This window comes from Fukomys damarensis, unplaced genomic scaffold (assembly GCF_012274545.1).
Source record: "Fukomys damarensis isolate Sample0158 unplaced genomic scaffold, DMR_v1.0_HiC HiC_scaffold_4, whole genome shotgun sequence".
Lineage (NCBI taxonomy): Eukaryota > Metazoa > Chordata > Mammalia > Rodentia > Bathyergidae > Fukomys > Fukomys damarensis.
In genome coordinates this window covers 23,675,286-23,696,457 of record NW_022900916.1, presented here as the reverse complement: position 1 = coordinate 23,696,457, position 21,172 = coordinate 23,675,286, and positions in this window count along the sequence as shown.

Here is a 21,172-nt window from a genome sequence, read left to right as displayed (position 1 = left end):
TTTTCTTAATCATATGCTACAGATACAAAAAGCTAGTGAATTTAAAGGTAGATTTCAGAGGTTATATGAATTATAGCATGAAGTATCAGAGTTGGAAAATATGAAATACAGTAACAGATGAGAAAGGAGGATAAGAAGTTTCAATATACTACCATTAATAAAATTCTAGATGAAGAAAACACAGCAAATGGGGGAAAGGCATTATTTAAATCATAAATAAAATGTTCAGTTCATAAAACTGAACAAAGACATGTAGAGGAAGATAGCTGATGTCCATTCACTCTTCAGCCAAGTAAATTTGAAGAAAACCCTACAACTAGCTGCAGTCGGTATTTGTCAATAATTTTTCTCTGCGAAGTAAAACCATGGATTTAAAAATTAGTCTTCTTTCATTTTCTTCATCTTTAACAATAAACACATAATGCAGAAATCAAACTTGAAAACAGTAAAATTGATATAAATAAATACCCATAAAATGTCACTCACCATTTTAAGCAGTATCTAGTTATCAAAAAATGACAAAACTGGAGGCAAGAGGTAGTTGAGGAAAAAACCCTAGAATTATGTAACTTTAAGTCTCTAAATAAAAATCAATACCCCATGTTCCTAATGATGGAAGAATGGATCCATCCTTCCTAAGAATGGATTTTTCTCCAAAAATAAATGGAAAATGATGGATGAATTATGAAGTTTACCGCCCCCCCCAAATTCTTTCAAGTTTACAAAAATACCTGTTTTTTATGAAAATCCTTCAGGGCCGTTTCATAGCCCTCCTCCAGCCTACTGAAGGCAATTCCTACATCTGTAGTCCACCATATTTGTGAGCTGGTCAGAGCAACCTGAGCTGGGAAATCAAAAATCCACAATTCCCTCGGTTTTTCCTCATAGGCTGCTATGGCTTCCGTGATAGACTGGCGCACTGTTTCTTTCATGGTCCTTTCGAGCCGCAGAAGCCAAGTTTCCACCTTTGGAAGCAAATTGAAATGTTACAGCACAGACTTAACTATGGAAGAAAGACAATTCCATCTTCCCACTGGCTTGAAGGCCATGCAAAAAGGCCTCGTCTGAGTTCAACTTAAACCTAAGTAGAAAACGGGATAGTTCATAGGAGAGTCCAACAACTGGTGAAGTATTTTGCTGTCTCAGCGTGTCTTCTCTGAGAAATACTGCTCAGTGTATTTTACCTAACAGCTGGCTGATAACTTTCTGCAGCCTGAACAGCATGTGTTCTCCATGATTTGTTCCTCAGCTCTGAAGACAGGCATTCTAGACCAAGAGAGAACCCAAACACAGCTACCTAAAGAGGTATGAGGCATATTCTAGGGCAGTGGTGGCAAACCTATAGCATGCATTATTTGTTTTCCTTTTGAGACAAAAGATGTCACTGTGTAAGTACTTTTTCTAACTAAAGCCTCAGTATTCAGGTTTAATCGCAGTGTTGGTACTTTGTGATAAATAAGTGGGTTTGGGAGTTGCAGTTTGGGCAGTCGCCTCTAAAAAGGTTCACTATCACTGTTCTAGCACATTTTTAAAAAATGTATCTTCTGATAATTTTTCAATCTCCTGAAAATTCTCCTCTAAAATCTTCACAGTTCTTAGTCTTAAACCAGTGTTTTCAGCAACTATCTTAATTATATTCCCTACTGGTTCTAATCTTCACACTTGTCAGAAATTAGACAGCAAGAGAGGATAAGAGATAGGACAACTGCTGACTTGTAAAAATTACTCTTTTTTAAAATTTCCATTTCAAGTTTATTTGCTCACACAAATGTATCTTTGACAATTTTCCATCCTTTTCAAATGTGCTTTGTTCTAGCCATTACCTTTTTTCATCACATTACTAAAAGGATACCTGGGTTATTTGTAAATCACTGAGCACAGCAATAAAAAGTGACTACACTAAATAAATTCAAAGGACCACACGAGATGCTAAACGTGCTATAGCTGATTTTTTTTCCTCTCACCTGGGAAGATTTCTAGAACTTCTTGAAAGTAAGAAAGGAGTGACATGTAGTTAACTAGCTGACCATCTTTCTTTTGAAAGTACGGCCTCAGCTATGGTTCAGCATTTTGCACTAGGTGTCCTCTTCTGGCTGTATAGGTGGGCTTTGTTCACATGCATGAATTCAGGTTCCCTGATCTATTCAGTGGGGTCCTGTATCTCTCCTTTAATCACACAACTCTTAAGGTCAATAAATTGGCATTATTTGGGCATCTCTCATGCACTCAGGGATCCCTGTCCTCAATATAATCATATTTCTTCAACAATTAATATATTTGAGAAGATCAAACAGCTTTGTAAGTCAACATCTCAGCTCATGTTCAGGTGACTGTACCAGCAATGGCAACTTAGTATGATTTGGGAGCTAAATTCAGATGAGATGCTTGCTAGATACTTCCTTTGATACTTTATAACCTCTGCCAACCCTCTGTAATAACAATTACTATCTCCCATTATTAATAATTATGTGTACCTCCATTTCTCTCAATGAACTGAAGAGCTTTGAAAGACAAAGGCCGTGTCTTAATCACTTCTGGGTCCCTAAAAGCCTAATGGCATCTAATGCATAGTGGGTATTCAATAAACACTCAAAAAATAAAATATAGAGACTAACGTGTGGGTGGACCTATTATGAAAGTGTAGAAAAGTTTAAAAAAACAAGGTAAAAAGCACCATTGTATAAAACAAACACAATTGGAGAGTGAATGCAATACATGCTCACAAAAGTCTCTGGCATGAGTTGTTTATGTAGAATATATTAGAGCACTACAAACTTTCAATATCAAGGATTCCTGATGATGACAATCATATCCATCAATTGGACTATCCTCCTCTGGGCACCACGCCAGTACACGAGCTGTCTGCTAGGAAGGCAGCAGACAGCAGCACCCTTTTGTCGAGATAGTTTATGATGACTTTTTCTCATCGTTATAATAATATCCTAAAAGCCCAAGAGATCAAAAAATATATTTTAATCAGAGTACTCTGCCATCTGCTTCCCCCTCATTTGGCAGGATTTTTCCTGGTACAATATTAAAATGCAACAGAGGAGCAAAGGGAACCCTTGTAAAATAAGATCACCACCACGTATCTTCAAGCAACACTTTACAGAAGTGCTTGCCCCAACCTAATTGGATCTCTGGTGTAGGCTGCTCCCTCAGTTATTCTGTGGATTAACCCAAACTACACAAGCATCATCAGAAAAAGGATGCAACTTGCCTAAATCATCTGAACACACCAAAAGAGCTGTTCTAACTGTTAAAAATATTCCTAACATATTTGGTCGTGACAGCTGAGACTACGCGAAGTACACAAATTACAGTATGTGACATCAGTTTGGTAGTCAGTGAACCTTACTCAGAAGTAGCCACTTGCAATATTAACACTGGAAAACTGAACCACAGAGCATCTTTTGAAATGTGCCACTTCAGTCCAACCCTTCCTCTATTCTTTGAACCCTACACTTTGTAGAAGGCCCAAGGGCTTGGTTGTATTTGCTGCTACTTCTGGGTCCACTCATTCCATCTGCCTAGTTCCACTCCTAGCATGGCTGACACTCTGCTGATAATGAAGCTAAAGGAGCAAACCTGGGAAGCACAGGAATGCAGCCCTCTGCCACAACAGGAATCTCCCAGCACAAAACCAACCAGACCCTGGTCTGACACGACTTTCATTTTCTCGTTCAATGGAACCTTTTGAAAGTATGCTGATGATACTCCTCTGCGACAGAAAACCTCATAATCAAAACTTTTGTTTTTGCAGGGCTGGGGATTGGCCCCAGAACCTTGTACATACAACACCGCACATGCCAGGCAAGCATCTTTCCACTGAGTCTCATCCCCGAGTCCAAAGCCCCATCTTACATGGCCTCTGCATTCACACTCAGTGCGGAATGAGACATGCTCCTTCTCTTTGCTGTACATTCCTACTGCTCTGTGTGCAGAAACATCCTGATCATCTTCAAACTGCAGATCGGCGATGCTGTCAAAGAGTTTGGCAAGGTGATGGGTTACCTAAGACAAGAATAATAGAAAAGACTGTTTCTTGTTGCCAATGTAGGCTGGAACTCTTGAGAGGATGCCCTGCGCAGTCATGAAACTTTAGAGAGTACTGGAGTTGTCTCAGAATGTTTTTCCTCAAAGTAAAGGACACCTCTAGAAACCTGTAGGTAGATTTACAGCCAAGAAGGGAAGGAGAGCAGACTTTATCTTCAGGCAAGTTATTATCTTTTTTGAGGCAGAGGAAGTAAAGGCCAGGATGCATGCAGAGGAAGTATCAGGAATGTGAAGAAATATTCTTCCCTTAAACGTGAGGCAAGCATACGCTGGTGTGCAAATTAGTTTCATGGTTCTTCAGGAAGTTACACACAGGATTACCCCTGAAGCAGCCATCCCACTCCTGGTCTCTCCCTAAAAGAACTGAAAACCGGTTTTTATATATCCATGTTGACAGAAGCAATATTTACAACGGCCAAAATGCCCCTAAACAGACGAACGGATAAACAAATCGTGGGAAACACAATGAAATATTGTTCAGTCAGAAAAAGGAAAACCTCAAGCCAAAGGAAGGCAGCCAGTCCTAAGTGACCATCTATTGTATAATCCCATTTATAAGAAATACCAAGAGTAGGTAAAGTCATGGATACAGCTGATAGGCAGTTAGAAGGAGACAGGGAGAGGGGGATAAGCAGTGACTACCTAACGGGAACAGTATTTTATTTTGGGGTGATGAAAATATTTTGAAACTTAAGAGGTAGTAGTTGCACAACGTTGGAAACGTACAAAATGGCACAGAATGGTACAACTTCAAAATGGTTAAATTTGTTACATGCATTTTATCTCACTAGAAAATAAAATCTGCTAACCACAAGGTGGTTTGCAGCTATATATTTCCCTGCATACAATTTCCATTTATGTAACAAGTATTTCTTTGAAATGCAGCCTTACCAGACTTGCAAAACTATGTAACAGTAACTTTTAGAAACAAAACCAACTTTCCTGAATTATCTGCATGACCACACCAACATCAACACTGGGGAGGAACTCTTTAAGGGTTAATCTCTGAAGCTCTGAGCCTTTACGTTTTTGCTGCCTTTGCTTTTTCAGTATCAAAGAAAATTGCATCAAGTCTTCCAAGTTTAAAACAGACGAGGTTTTGAGACTTGTCTTATTTTAAACCTACACTGAGTGGTAGTCGACTGATCACGGCTTGGGTTATCATATTCTCCTCCATCCCTGGACCTTACCCAAAGGACATTTATACACAGAAAGTCTCTGCAATAATCAAACAATTCACTCTCACAGCTGAAGTGGCCATGCAGTGCACAGATGCTGAATGGCTTCTACTGGGTAATGGGCCTAGAAAATACCCAGTTGAAAAGCTACAGGATAAATGAGACCTCAACCACCAGACACGTTCACACATTATAGCTTTGGTGAGAAAATCACTTCAAAACAACTTCTGGCCCTGTAGGCACTCAGTCAGTGGCCAGGAAGTACAAACTCCATAGCTTGCAGTTTGCCCATTATTTCTATCTAGCATGACTGAAGTTGGTATTTTAATACTCCGTCAAAGTTTCTACGAGAATTGGACATTTTTTAAGTGCAACAGACTAAATTGCCATCAGATCTACTCCATTTCTAACGATCTCTTTGCATTTCACAGAAAATCAAAATTCCTTCTTTCTAGTTAGCTATTTGGAAAGAAATTTTACCACTAAAAATGTAAATCTAAAAATGAACACTTGATAGGGTCTTCTTAAGGGAGCCAAAAATTCATATTTTGAGGTTTCTAAATGGTTAGCAACAAAAATTGAAATAGCATTCCCTGTGTACATAACTTAAGGTTTGTCTACCCACTAACAATGCTGGCAAGGTCCAGTAGTAAAGGATCATAAAAAGAGGCACACAAGCTGAAGTCCCAAGAAGCCAAGTTAATAATCAATGGGGTGCTATACTAATAATCAAAGGCTTTTAAAAATTTGTTGTCAAAACATTAAAATCTGTCACTGTTGGTTACAAATGTATAAGGAAATAGGAAAAAAATGTAAACTAATGTTTAGAGTACACTCCAATTTAACACATTAAACATGCTGAAACTTGAGTGTTTTATTTGTAGAAATCTCTTCAGAAATGACTGGAACAGAGCTTGCCTCCTCCTTCCAGTTTAAGATACAGAACACTTTATCCCATGCTGTGGCAGCTGCCTTACTCCTTTCAAAATCAGATTAGCCACCAATGTTTTATCCTTTGAGTTTCTTTAAAGTGAAGTTTTGGAAGATTTTTTGGTTCCTTTGGGACACTGTCAATCTTCTTGTCACAACTGCTGGTCTCAGTTATGTCTGGAAACTTGTCACTAAATCCCTGGCCTGGCTGTGTCTCAACTCTCCAACGGTGCAGGGCCACCCCTTCCAGCTAGTTGTTTCTTCTAGAACTCCACTTGCCTTGGACTCCACTTTCACTTCCTGTACTAGCAATTTTCATCTTTACTGCACTTTCAAAGTTGTTACTAATTCTCTCTTTGTATCATTTTATTGTAAAATGTCACACTAGTTTATCCTAGGGACGAGGAGGTCACATACTACAAGCTCGGCTGCCTGTGTGCAAACACAGTGACAGATGTCCAGTAGCTTATCACTGACCAAATTTAAAAGATGGGACATAATTGATCACCGATCATGATGTACAGCTGCTATTTATGCAGAGATTTGTTTCGTTTTGTTGAGACAGGATCTCACTATGTAGTTGAGACTGATCTGGAACTCACTATGTAGCCCAGGCTGGTCTCAAATTTGCAGCAATCCTCCTGTCTCAGTTTAACAAATGCTAGGATTATAGGCATGAACCACCACGCCCGGCTATGTAGAGATTTGTGAGGAATGAAGAGCTGGTGATAAAGTTTGTGCTCTACGCAATCACTTACCTTAATATACTATGGTATCTAAAATGTAGCTCATGTGGTTAGGGCACTGGTGTTTTTAACCAACCCTTGCTCACTGGAATTCATACAGAGCAAAACTGTCCACTAGGAGAAGCTCTTACTGTGTATAAGAATGTACATTTATCTACTTGTAAATAAATCTTGTAACTTTATAATTTAAAACACAAACCAATGCAGGGATTAACTGATCTCTCCCCATGACCTATGGCTGCTATTCACCTAGAAAACAAAGATGAAATTACTGGAGTGTCTAGTTAAATTCTCAAACTATTTGTTTTTTCCCATGTAATCTAATTTCATATTTGCTCAATCTTCCTAAAGATGCTACTTCTCATTAACTAAGACAAAATATACACAAAGCCTGGTGCCACTCTTGGGCTGGCGGGGACCTCAGGATTCAGTCATCCATGCTCCTAACTCATTTATTCATAACATTTGTGAGAATATAAGCAATGAGCAAAATATGGACAGCCCTGTGTTTTGTGGCCATTAGCTTCTAGAAAAAGATAAGCTATGAGTCCATTATTTTTATATGTATAAAAATTTAAGCTGATCTGTCAAAATAGTACATTGTCGTTCTGTCTTATTTTTGATGGTACAGGGAAACAGACGTAATGTTGAGAGTAAATCTGCAAAAACTTTCTAAAAGCTAGTTGAATCAGTTATGGCACATTATTATAATGAAAACTTTTATAGCTGTGTGATATCACATTGTAGAAAAATATTCTAAGTTTGATGAAATATATTACGACATACACAAACACAGACACATTAAAAACTATAGCCACTTAGCTGGGTGTGGTGGTGCATGCCTATGATCCCAGCACTTGGGAGGCTGAGGCAGGAGGATCGCTGTGAGTTCGAGACCAGCCTGAGCTACATAGAGTGTTCCAGTCTCACCTACATAGTGAGACTCTGTCTTAGAAAAACAAAAACAAAAACAAAAAAACACCAAAAACAAAACAAAAAAACTATAGTCACTGAAAAATAGCATTTAACAGTAGTTTATGCACATCTTTGTTCCATGTAATTTTACGCTTTTCAAATCTCAAACATACACTTACTTCAATTATCCAGATCTGCTTTTACCAAAAATAAAATTAGAATACATATAACAGTTTGCAATTTGATATTTCATGTAGTAAGACAGCTCAGACGTATGCACACGTCTGCATATGGACTATCCTATGTTTCTTCCTTAAAATCTCTGGCATGCATATTTTGTATAATTTTATATAAATGTGTTCATAAAACAAAAGCTGATTTTTTCAAATAAACTTTTGGAAACTGAAATTCACATACACAGAAGCGCAAAACAGCTTGTGTGTACAACTTGATGATTATGTGCACATAACTCATAACGACCATCATTAAGAAGTAGAACATCAGCACCCAGAAGACTTTTTATGGTCCATTCCAGTTATCCTTCACGTAAACAAGGACATTATTTTTCAAAAAATAGAGAATTCACACAACATGTGCTCTTTTGTGTCTGCCTTCTAATGTTCAACATTACTGAGATTCATTCATGTTACTAGGTATACCACTAGTGTGTTTTTCTTTGCTATGTGGTGTTCACTGTGTGACTATAATATATTTACTACTATTGTTAAGGGACATTTAAATTGCTTCTAGTTTGAGCTGCTACGAATAGTGCAATTGTGAAAATTCTTGTATCCCTTCCTGCTGAGTATACACTGAAGGGTTGAACTGCTGGTTAAAATGTATGGTTATATTCATAGTTAGAAGATACTACTGAACTGTTTTCCTGAGTGGCTGTTCTACTTTACAGGCAACAGATAACTAGGAACATTCTCATTGCTCCACAGAACTACTGTTATTATTGTGAGCTTTAAAGTTTTAGTCTTTTGTGGGCTAGATCTTGCTATTCCCACTGTGAGAAGAAGTGCATGTGCTTTTTGAATTTCAAATCATGTCAAGGATGGAGAACGTACCTACACAAATTTAAAAGGGAGGGGGAAATGAATACCAGGCAGAGTATTCCAGTCTAGTAATGAGTCAGAAATGCACAAGTATGACATTTTTACCAATCCTTCCATACTGTTGCCCAAACACTTCCATAACTGAAATCAAGGCACAGTATCTTTAGAAAGGAAAAAGCAAGAGAGGAAAGGGAAGAATCACTCCATATATTGGTACTTGATACACTTTTTCTCATTAAGTTTTCTGGTACTTTTTAGGTACACAGCAGAAACATTCATCATTGGGATCGCGCACCTTTACATGATGTATCTTAGTTCTTCCTTTATCCCCATGCCCCTACCCTCCCTTCACCACTCCCTATTTACAAAGACTTTGTTTCCATTTTTTCCTTTTCTCATATTTTTCTTTTCCCTTTTTTCCTTTCTCCTACTCTTTCCACTTCCCCTACTCCTTTAGCCCTTTTTTTCCTACACCACATTATGTGTTTTTTTCTATAAAATGGAGTACTACTCAGCCATAAGATACTATAAACAAGTCATTTATACGTAACTGGATGTATACGGAGGACATACTCAAGTGAAATAAACAGAACACGTGTAAATACTAATTTCTCTGGTGTGAAAAATTAGAAGTGTAAATAAGATTTAAATTATATAATTGATATTTTTGTCTTTAAATTTCAAGTAAAATCTTTTAAATACGTAGCACTGAAAAGTCCTTGAAATTGATGTACAATATCCATGTATTTAAAATACATGTGTGAATACATAACTAAAACGCATCATCAGCTTCTACAATATAATAAACTATTCTCAAGATTTAGTGGCTCACAACAGTAACAATTTCACAGCTTCGCAGTTCTGTGTGGTGGCTTTTTGGGTTGCCTCAGTGAGTCCCACCTGCACCTTCTCACACATGTGTGGTCTACTGGTGACTCGTGGCTTCTCTCACATGTGTGAGGGGCGCCAAGCTGGTAGCTTCTTCACCCAACAGGCTAGTAACTCATTCATGCTGTGGTGGTCACAGGATTCCAAAAAGCAGCAAGAGGCTAAAGCCCAGTGAATAAGAGCCTGAGAAACTTTTGCTAATGACACATTGGCCGAAACAAGCACAAGGCAACCCCAATGCAGAAACCAACTCTAGCCCTTGACAAAAACTGTAGCATCACATTGAAATGGTATGGTTGCAGGGTGAGGAAGAAATGTGGCTATTCTCATTATATGTTAAGTATATTATTGGTTCTTTATATGATTTATTTTACCTTGCTCAGTAACAAGAAAGTTAGCGCCTACTGTTTTCTCATTTTGGATATAAGGAAATCGAGGTTCCAAGACACAGAGCAGTAACATAGTAATCAAGAGAGCCAATATATAAACATATGTCTATATGAGTCAAGATTTCTATTTTATACCATCTGCCTTCTGAGGAATGTGGCTCCTAGTTCCATGCAGTCAACACTTCATTGTTCATAGTGTACGTGTGTGCGTGCGCAGACTGAGATTCCCATCTGTTGTCATCTTCCTTCTGTTTAAAGCACTCCCTTTAATTTTTCTTTTAGGGCCACTTTGCTAGTTATAAAATCTCCCAACCTTTCAATGCCTGACAACAGCTTTACTTGGTCATTTCTAAGGTATTTTTCAGTGGGTAAAGAATTTCAGGTTGGCCGTCTTTCGAGGTATTGCTCCACTGCCTACCCAGCTGCCTTGCTTCCAATGTGAAGTCTGCTGTTATCCTTACACTTGTTTCTTTGTACACGCTGTGGTTGTATGGATGATGCTGAATTCATTTATCACTGGGTTTGACCGATACTGTTTCTTTATTGGGCTTTTTGTTTTGAATCTGAATTTATACTTTCTATCAATTTGTAAGACTTTTGTTTTTTTTTGTAAATACGCTTTTCTGTCGCCCTTCCTGAATCCCCTGAACATTAGGAAGTCCAATTACACATATGCAAGTTTCTTATACAGTGGATATGCTTATTTAAAGACTAGATTTTTAAAGGTTCTTATCACATACTTAAAATACTCTCTTTTTCTGAAGAAATCACTTAAAATATAATGTGTTTGTGAGGTAAGATGAGCACAGTTGCTCTCATCTGGCAGTGTCTGTGACAAACTACGTATCTGGGAGCAGCTTCTGTTCCTTGCTAATCAAATGAACAAAAAATACAGCCAGTGGCCAGACAGTCAGTCCATGACCATCTACTGTGTCTGCTTTTGCTGTCTCTTTCCCATCCCTTTCTCAGCCCCAACTTAAACTTGGGGACAACCCTTTCCTCCCCTTTAGGTATCTAGCATCTCCCCAGTTTTCTATTTCCTCTAGGAATGGGTTTCATTTTAAGACAGAAACTTAAAAGCTGCTTTTGCTAAAAGCAATATCTCTTCACACGGGCTTTCAGATGCCCAATGGGTAACTAAAAGCAAAGTGAAGCTTAGAATCTCTGCCTTGAAATTGTATCTTTTTTTTTTTTTAATCACCTTAAACTGGTGAGATCCCCATTCAGCTCTGCACATAGGCATATTAATTGCTTAAGAAGTATCTGTCTAAACACTAGTAATTAATAATACACAAGGTTTATTAGCCTTAAACTTACCTATTTTATCTTATACTTCTTCAAAGACTGAGGATACCAAGATGCTTAAGTCTTTCTTAAGATTTTCAGGGACATTTAAATGCCAATATTTAACCAGGTGTGGTGACTCACACCTGTAATCCCAGCACTCAGGAGGCTGAGGCAGGAGGATCTCTGTGAGTTTGAGACCAGCCTGGGCTACATAGTAAGTTCCAGGTCAGTCTCAACTACATAGTGAGATACTGTCTCAAAACAAACAAACAAACAAACAAACAAAAAACTAAATGCCAATATTTACAAGGTCCTATTCCAGATTCCCTGAAGGGGCATCTAGAATCTCTAGTCATTGCCCTAAAACTGCAGTCACCTTAGATTCCAGCAAAGCCTGTCCCAGCAGACCACCCTGTGGTGAGATCACCCTGCAAGGAGGAGCAATCACCTCATGAGAACCAGTTAAGACTTCTCTGAAGTCACCTTGAAGGATCAGAACTGATACTATGATCAGCCAATCTCTTGCCCGCCACAGCCCCCAGGAGAAGGTAGACTCCATCAGACCTGTGCCCCATTCAGCTCTGTTCTCAAACTGAAGTCTCCTATTTTCTCTTTCTTCTCAATCAAAATTTTTGCCCAAGTTATACTTTTTGGCCTCATTTTCAATGTCTGTGATCACTGGGTCAGAGGACCCCACCTACAGTGTCAGTATGAATTAAAATTCATTCTTCCAAGCCCTCAACTAACCATCAGTGCTTGAGCCTTTTTCCCCTGTGTTAAGAACATCCTCTTGCCACTGAAGTTTGTGGCGCACTGTAAACAGTGACTGAACTCTATTACCCTGGTTCCCAGAGTTCAGCATAGAGACACTTTTCATCCATCATGAAAAGAACCAAACAGAAGCTGCCTTATAAAAATGTACGATGCTTATGGGAATATGCAGCTTAGTTGTTTGCCTCCTGGAAGATCCAGCCTTGCTTTGTATAACCTAAGAGCAGGCCCACTTCTCACAAGCACCTTTCTGAGTGCCAGTGTTTACGCTCTATTAGCTGTATCAGTTGAGTGCTGTCTGTCTCAGTGCTGCAATTTAGGGGATTTCTTCAAAGACAACTTGGCCGATTTCCTTTTATGTAGATAGATTAGTGCACATACCCTTAAAGGGCATTTCTTGATGTAAAAACTAAACATTCCTAAGTATATGTATTTTCGATCTTGTCCTTTTAGAGAACCTCAATCTCCACCCCTCAAACTTTATAGCACCCACATTAAAACAAGTAAAAAAAAAAGTATTTAAATATATTTAACCTAATACATCCAAAATATTAATCATCTTAAGGTGATTAAAATTAATACAATATTTTACATTCTTTTCTTTGTAGTAAGTCTTTGAAACCAGTGTACATTTTATATGTATAACAAATCTCAATCTGCATTTATCAGAAATTCTTGATATGTATGGAGATTTATTTCATAGAATATACGGGGATACATGACTACTGTACCATGACTATGAATTCTGCAAGAATATCATTAAGTTTTCTTTGACAGTACCAGAGTTTTACCTCTGAAGTTAGGCTCACAGTCCTTTAGATAGAGAACGAATGTTCTTGGGAGGTCAGCCAGAATTCGGGATTGGGGGAGGGATTGAAAACTTGGCCTTAACCTACCTTACCCACAAACAATAGTCACTGGAGGCATTCTAGACACAGAAAATGGCATCACGGTGACAGTCTTCAATTGGAAACTTCTGCTCACAGAATGGAGGCTATAGGGGCTACCCTGGCATCAGACCGGGGGGCTGCTCGGGCTGATCAAATTCCGCAGTTAACTTCAGAACTCTCACCAGGACCAATACTCTTAAATTGAGTGTGGGTGAGTAGAGGAGGGGGCTAAAGAATTCAGGTCACTCACAAGGTGTCAGGATGAGTTATCTGGCCACAAACACTGCCTTTTATGGGGCAATCACACTGTTAGTCCACAAGCTGGAGCTGCCTTGTTATCTCAGTCACACCACAGGAAGCACATTCAGGAATGTCAGCGCAACAGGCAGGCAGCGATGCAAAGGCTCTGCCTGGTGGTCTGGAACTGATTCTGATATCAGGAAGGGAGTGTAGCAAGTCCACACTGTCCTGCCTAAGTGCCAAAAGCATTCCCTTTCCTATAGTCGGTGACCAAGAATTCAGAACGTACACTGACCCTGCAGAACCACTTCTCCTAGGACTGTTTGCTGCCTGTGGCTCTACATGACATAAACTGCTCTTCCCTCTTTCTTAGTCCCCTGCTCCAAGTCCTTCTTGGATGGTTATTTGTACCACAAAGCCTGCAATACTTCACAGTTCTTTGTACCACTTTTTCTAGTAACAGACTATAGATGGTTAGTGTGACAGAATCTTGTGTGAATGTGAATTGTCAAAGTTTAAGTAGTATGGCAAAAAGATATCAGTGAAATCACACTGTGTACAGTTTGAAAGAGTATGAATTTCCTCAAACTTTCAAACTGTATCAGAAATCTAATCATCTCAAAACTGGCACTTTAGAAGAATTATAAACCAGGTGTGTGTGGTTAGCTGGTAAGCAGAAATACCCACCTTGTTGTAGGCAGGGCATAAACAGCCTGTTGCCTGTCTTTATCAGCACAGCCAGGAGTGATTTTGGAGATCACCATGCTGTGCTTTAATGTTCAGTTTCATAGTTTAAAATCTTTTCGACACCTTCCACTATCTAGTCATTCATTAAGGAGCATTGGTACTAGTTCTGAGGAATGTACCTGAAATTCAAGGACAGTGCTATGATGGACACTTGGGATTACTGTAATAGGGCACAGTGATAATAAAGACAGAGTTCTATAAAAAATGGAAGATAGGTCATAAAAGTAAAAAGAAACATACAAAGGGCACATCGCTAGCGGGGTTGGATGGTATACATCTGTAATGGCAGTACTCTGGGAGGATGAGGCAGGAAGATCACAAATTCAAGCCCAGCCTGGATAAATTGATGACTCTGTGATACTCGTCTCCAAATTTAAAAAAATATGGCTCGGTGTGAAGGCCCTGGTTCAGTCCACAGTACCACATACATATGTACCTATGTGTACATATGGGACACGACTGAAGTCTGAAAAAAGTTGCCAGCAGGGACACATACACTGTGAGCCCATGTGTTAACTGGCAAAGCCATGAATCCTTTTTGATGATCTGAAAGGAGGGTGACAAGAATATGTGGTGTGATCTGTTCCCTTGGCAGCTGCCGGGAGCTTCAGCTGAGGACAGTGAGGGATCAGGTGTGCATACAACGTGAGGACAGGGGACATGTGCCAGATCAGGTGGTCCCTGTAGGGTCTGGTGAGACATATCCCAACGCCCTGTCCTCGCCCACCTTCCGTGACAAGTGTGTCAGAGAGGTGGGAAGGGAAGGAGGTGTCCTTAGAACTAAGAGCAGAGGCCGTGGTCCTTGTGGGGAAAGGGAATCTGTGGTTCCCAATCTCCATCCCATTGTCAAGTGAGAGGAGCTGAGCATCATTCAGACACTCGGCGGCCTATGAGAAGTAAGACTTCCACGTGTGCCGAGTCTGGACATCCGTTTAGGGACAGAAGGGAGGAGATGTAACGTCATGCTGGTCACACTGCCAGAGGAAAGAGCTAGGAGAGCTGGGGTGTAAGTGGCTTTGGCACATACACCCCTGGGGAGTATATGCGCTCCCAGAGGACTTCTGAGAGGATCCTCACTGTGCTGTGTGAAGACTGACGGTCACTGCTGGCCAAGAGGCAGGCACAATCATTAACAACAGACAATGAGGGGATGGGGCAAAGCATGTTCTCAGCACGCATTGGTCCCCCAGCATGTCCCCCAAAAAGCAACACTGGACAGATCACATCTCTCCCTTTGATAAATATGGAGGGGGTCGCAAACCCCAACTCCAAATGCTTAAGTGAAACCCTTGCTGGCAAATGCAAATGAGCAGGAATTTCCAACTAGGCCCTGCTCAGTGGGTTTCGGTTTATTCATTCACTTTTTAATGAGAAGAGAGGACCAGGAAATTATGATGATACTGGCCCTAGATGTTATAAAGGGTAGAGAGATCCAGTAGGGAACCTTTGGGATTAATAATTGCATGGAACTAATGGTGTTCAATAAGCCAGTGATACAAGTGTTCATTTTGTTTAAAGAACTAGGACAAAAACAGAATGTTATCCGTGTTACAGACTTATGCACCTCTCTCTATTCTAATTTACACATTTTAGCATTTGGATCTGAAAGGTCTGCAGGAACAGTAACTGGAATCGCCAATGACGCCGTGGACCTTATCAAGTCTCCACTGGGCAGTGTGGAGGACATGCACAAGGGAGTACTGAAGTGTAAGTGTGGTTAGCACTGCAATGTTCACAATGAGCCTGTAAAGAAACACACAACTATGTGCAACATAAGTGTGTCAGGGGTGGATGGGATTTTATCCACAAAGCCATGCGAGAATTGGCATGAATGCAGAAAAATGAAACAAATCACTAAGAGTGAAAGCCCTGAAATAGTTGCCAAAGTTGACCAACAATTGTTATTAATAACACAATTTCATTTGTATTACAAGCAACACAAATAGCCACCCAAAATTTAGATTCAAGCTTAAGTGTGAACAAGAAAGAATGAGATAGATAGTATTCAAGGAACTGCAAAATTCAGGAAACTAGAGTGTGAAGAGACACGTATGCCAAAGAAAATGGCATGAAAGAATTTTTCTGAGAAAAAGGACATGGACAAAAACATGATAAAGCACAAGCTTCAGTTTCAAAATAATCAGCCACATACAGTCTACTCCAGGAATAACCACAAAACTCAGCTTTGACAAGGAAAAAATAAGCTGGGTATGGCAGTACAAGACTCCCAGCACTGTAGAGGCTGAGGCAGGAGGATGGCAAATTTGACCCCAGCACCATTTAGCAATTCAGCAAGACTTTATCTGTAAATTAAAACTAAAGTAAAATAAAAAGGGTTGGGATATAGCTTAGTGCAAAGGTCCTGGGTTCAAGTTTTGTACAGGGAAGGGGAGGGGGAAAAAAGTGAGTGGGAACAATAAAGTAGGTCTAATGGAAAGGCGAGTTCCTCTCCAAGTTTATCTGGAGGAGTATTTTAGAACGTACAGAAGTTTATCTCTGAGCTCTCAGATGACAAGATATTATCTGCTTTTATTTGCTTTAAATACTGGCATGGAAATCAGCAGACAGGTGGTTATTTTTGTATGCACAGGAAAAATGAGAGCTAGAGGTTGAGTCTGAAATGATACAAATCCAGCTTTGCCAACACTGAAAACCAGTCCAACTTCGTAATTATAAAGGTTTCCCTAGAGCTGAGGAAGAAAGTACCAGGCACGAGCTTCTTCCACCAGGTGACCCACTTTCCCCGAGGAAGCTCCTGCCCTGCTCCAGAGCCCTGAGGGATTTGGAGGCTGTATTTCTTCCTTTTGACTTCTTTCCGGACCTGAAATTTACTCATTCAACATCCCACTGCTCTCCTGAACATTAGGCAGCTACTCTGTTGACTTTGGATAGCACCTTCTCTGATGCCCTTGTTTTGCTGCATGGGAATCTTAACTGCAGATTTCCTAATTCCTGGTACACGGGACATGGCAGATGGCATCCGATAATGACAGAGAAACTGGGGCATTCCCTGGCTAACACAGTAGAACATGAGACCTTCAGAAAAACATTACCTGTTTAGGCTGAGCTCCCTTGGAGAGAATGTCAAGCAAGTCAGCCGAGGAGATGAAGTAGAAACGAGGAAAAGCTACCCGCTTGGTTTCCAGGTATTCAGCGAGAGCTTTTTCACAAAGGGAAAGCCTACATGAAAGGAAAATCCTTGTAAGCACACCTTGGCTACTCAGCGAGTGACGCTCCCAACAGAGCAGACTCAGCTCCAGTCATCTGCCCATTCATCACAACACACTCACTGTTGGACAAGGAGCAGCCTTCCTCCTTTTCTTTAATGCTATCGTCCTGTCACAAGTAATGCTTAAGTCAACTCAAGTGGAAGAACACACACACACACAGACACACACACATGAATGCATGCACACATGCACCATGAGTTGAGGCTAAATATAATTCAGACTTGGCTTTATGTCACTCATTGATCTGCTTAATGAAGACTGGGGTTGACATTGCTCAATTTGAGCACAAAATACATTAGGAAAAGTTAACTGGCTTAGTCTTTTCCCCCCCAAAATATCCAAAGAACCCTCTTCTCAGATATTCATCAGCATCATAAGATCCAGAATACTTTTCACTTTATTATCCTTGCCCAAGCAAAAGTGACCCAGAGTTCCAAAGAGTATTTAATGGCTAAATATACATAAGTAAATGCTGTAAACAGTGTTTTACTTTTGTCATTCATCTACCCATTCATTCTAAATCAAAAGTCAGAATATTTTTTGTGGCCACTAACTATTGTAGAGTTATATGTGAAAATTACTTTACAAATGGCCCTTAGGCCAAAGATTTCAAAAGTGCCAAAATGCTAAGGATAATTTATAATGAAAGGAAAATAAACACATTCAAAAGAACCCAAAGTAAGTATGTAACCCCAAATTCTGAGTAGGTGCTCAGTCAGTATTTACAGAATAGGTGATGAAAGAATGGGTCCGTTTTGTTAGTTCTCTTAATAAGAAAATATTTTTATTTTACTATAATAGTTTTTTGGGAAAGGGAAATACACTTGAACTTACATTAGCTCAATACGTATACGACAATATGCAAAGGGCCACCAGACAATTATAAGCAAAATTAGAAAATGATTTAGTAGAGACTGAATCTATAATAACATGATAGTGAATACTATTATGTATGTGAAGGAAATTTCATAACATTATACAGCAAACTGATCACTTTACATAGCTCTATTATTACCTGTATTGTAAATCTTTAAGTTTTTCATAGAGATGAGGTCTACATGTTGCTTCTAAAACATTTTTTGTTTTGGCTGTCTTGAACATTAACTCCTGCATGAAAGCAAAACATGAACATTAGAAATTTCTTTTCTACTTGGAAACAGCCCATTTGCCCATCAGTTGGAAACTGGACAAAGAAGATATGTTTTTTTTCTATAAAATGGAATACTACTCAGCCATAAAGAATGAGAAATTAGATTCATTCATAGGAAAATGGATACAAATTGAGGATATACTCCTAAGTGAAATAAATAAGTCACACATGTGTAAATACCAAATAGTTTCTCTGGTGTGAAAAACTATACTAGTACATAAGATCCTAATGATATAATTGACAATGTGAAATAGGAAGAAAAGGGCTAAAGGTGTAGGGTAAGTGGGAAGGGTAGGGGAAAGGTAATAAGGGAAAAGAAAAAAATATGAGAAAATGAAAAAATGCAAATAAAGTGTAAATGGGGAGGGGAGGAGGGGGTGAAAGGAGGGCAGGGACAAGGGGAAAAAATGAGAACCAAGACCTGTCATGTAAAGGTACAAGATCCCAATGATGAATATAACTGTACTGTCTACCTAGAATGTAACAATAAACTCAGTGAGGAAAAAAAATTTCTTTTCTAAATTTTCCACCCAGTTTGGGGATTAAAAAACAAGAAGAAAGTTACTATGAGAAAGCAAGATTAAGGAAATTTCTAGGAATACCTAACATCAATCTGTCGACTTTAGCTTTCAAAAACAATCTATAATCACATAGTTTTTATCAAAATAAATGTAACAGAGACTACTACAATTCTAGGGCCAGAAAGAATTTCTCTTTTCTAAACCAATCAAACAATAAATAATAATAATAAAATAATAAAGGGAAATGAAGAGGGAAAAGGAAAGGGACAGAGAAGAAAAAGAACACGTGCACAGGATCTTAAAGAGTATGTATCACAATTAAATAATCTATTCTTTCAAGTTAAACAAGTGACAGTTTCTATGGGAATTCTGCTTTAGGCCAAAAAATGTAACCCCTATTTTCCAAAAAAATCCTTATAGTTACTATTCTCTGCTACAAGTCTCTCAAATTATTATGATTATTTGTCTTTCTCCGTATCTCTCATAAAAAAGCAAAAACAGAAACTGGGAAGTAGTTTACCCAGTTTACTGGAAGAGGAATCTATCTGTCCCTCCCTCTTGCTGTGGAAGTTTAAAACTGACGGCCTGGGGAAAAATATGGCGCACTGTGATTTTGTATGAGAATGGCTTTCACATTTTAAAAGGCTGAAAGTATCAATAGAAGCATGGCATTTTATGGAAGTTATGTTACATGTAAGTCACAAGAAATTCAAATTTTAGTGTCTATCAAGTTTACTGGTGTACAACCACCCCAATTTTTATAACCACACCAATTTGTACAACATTAGTATACAATCATACTACAGACACCAATGGTGTCTTTTGTTTTCTTTTATGCTACTATGGTGGTACTGAGTAATTGTTAGACCATATGGTCTGCAAAACCTAAAATATTTGCTTGTTGGCCATTTACAGAAAAAGTTTCCTAACCTATGCTTACTGAAAAGAAAAATAAACTTTTAAAATATAATACTTTGAATAATGCTTCTTTACAAAGTTTCTTTCACATTGTTCTGTAAGCTTTCATATTGCTAGACTAGAATACAGCTTGTCTCTTATGAACCTTAAATTCAGCATCTACTCCATAAAATCTTCTGGTGTCTTCCACAAGCTGGATTTGAATATCTTCTGAACAAGCAAAAATGCTTTCCAGGTGAGACCAAGTTCGCTGGACTTCCATCCAAGTAAAGATGACTGAGTCTGCTATGTTTAATTTATTCTGCCAGCTTAAGACCTGCTCAATGAAATATTCCACATACTTGCTCTGAAGAACCGTTTGCAACTGAACCTAAAAGAGAGGCAAAGAATTTTAAATAGCTGATTGGTACATGAGGAGGCATTGTAACTACTTTGTTAACTGCCAGATTTTTGGATCTAGAATACTCAGAAAAGCTATTCAATATAAGCTTTTTCTAAAAGGTGAACTAATGGCAATAATAGTCTTGTGAAAATTTTTCACAAAAGAGAAAAAGACAAATATAAGTAGCTGCTTTTAATGTGTCTTCTACAGGTAGACCAGGAATCTCTTTGCAGGCAGGAAAAAAAAAAATTATACACTGGAGTGCCGCCTTAGGAATTGAACTGTTCTTTTATCACTCTTCCCCTGGTCCCTGCCTATTAAATCATTCCAAGACTTTGTGTGTATATTTTGATGTCCAAAAATAAAAGGCTCTCTTGCAGCTTGCTAGGCCTTCACTTCCACTCCCTCTCTCTTCAGGAGATCACTCTGCTCTACAGCTCTTCCACACCCATGCGGTCTGAAGAATTCTCATCACTGCCTGCCACTGAAATCCCAGGAAGTCCTTGAGTAGAATGGCTTCTTCCCCGTCCCTAAACGTTGAACACATGGCAACTCTTCTTTGGGTAGATGGACAGCATCGCTTGGTTTCTGTGATATGGTAGTATCTTGTTTCTTTTCTCTCTTTCTCACTGTTCTTTTTTATGTCTTCTCTTGATCACCGAATGCAGCCTTTTTAAAGACTCCATGCACAGTGGCCTTGTCTTCTTCACAACTCTTTATCTAGTTCATTAGTTCTCAAAACACTAACAATGATCTCTCAGTCTTACCCACTGTGCTACTCTCAACCTCTGTGCTGGGCTCTGGTTTAACTTTCCACCTTTACGAAAATATCCTTCATGCTAAATACACCAAAAATGATAGCCTGCCTTGCAAGCG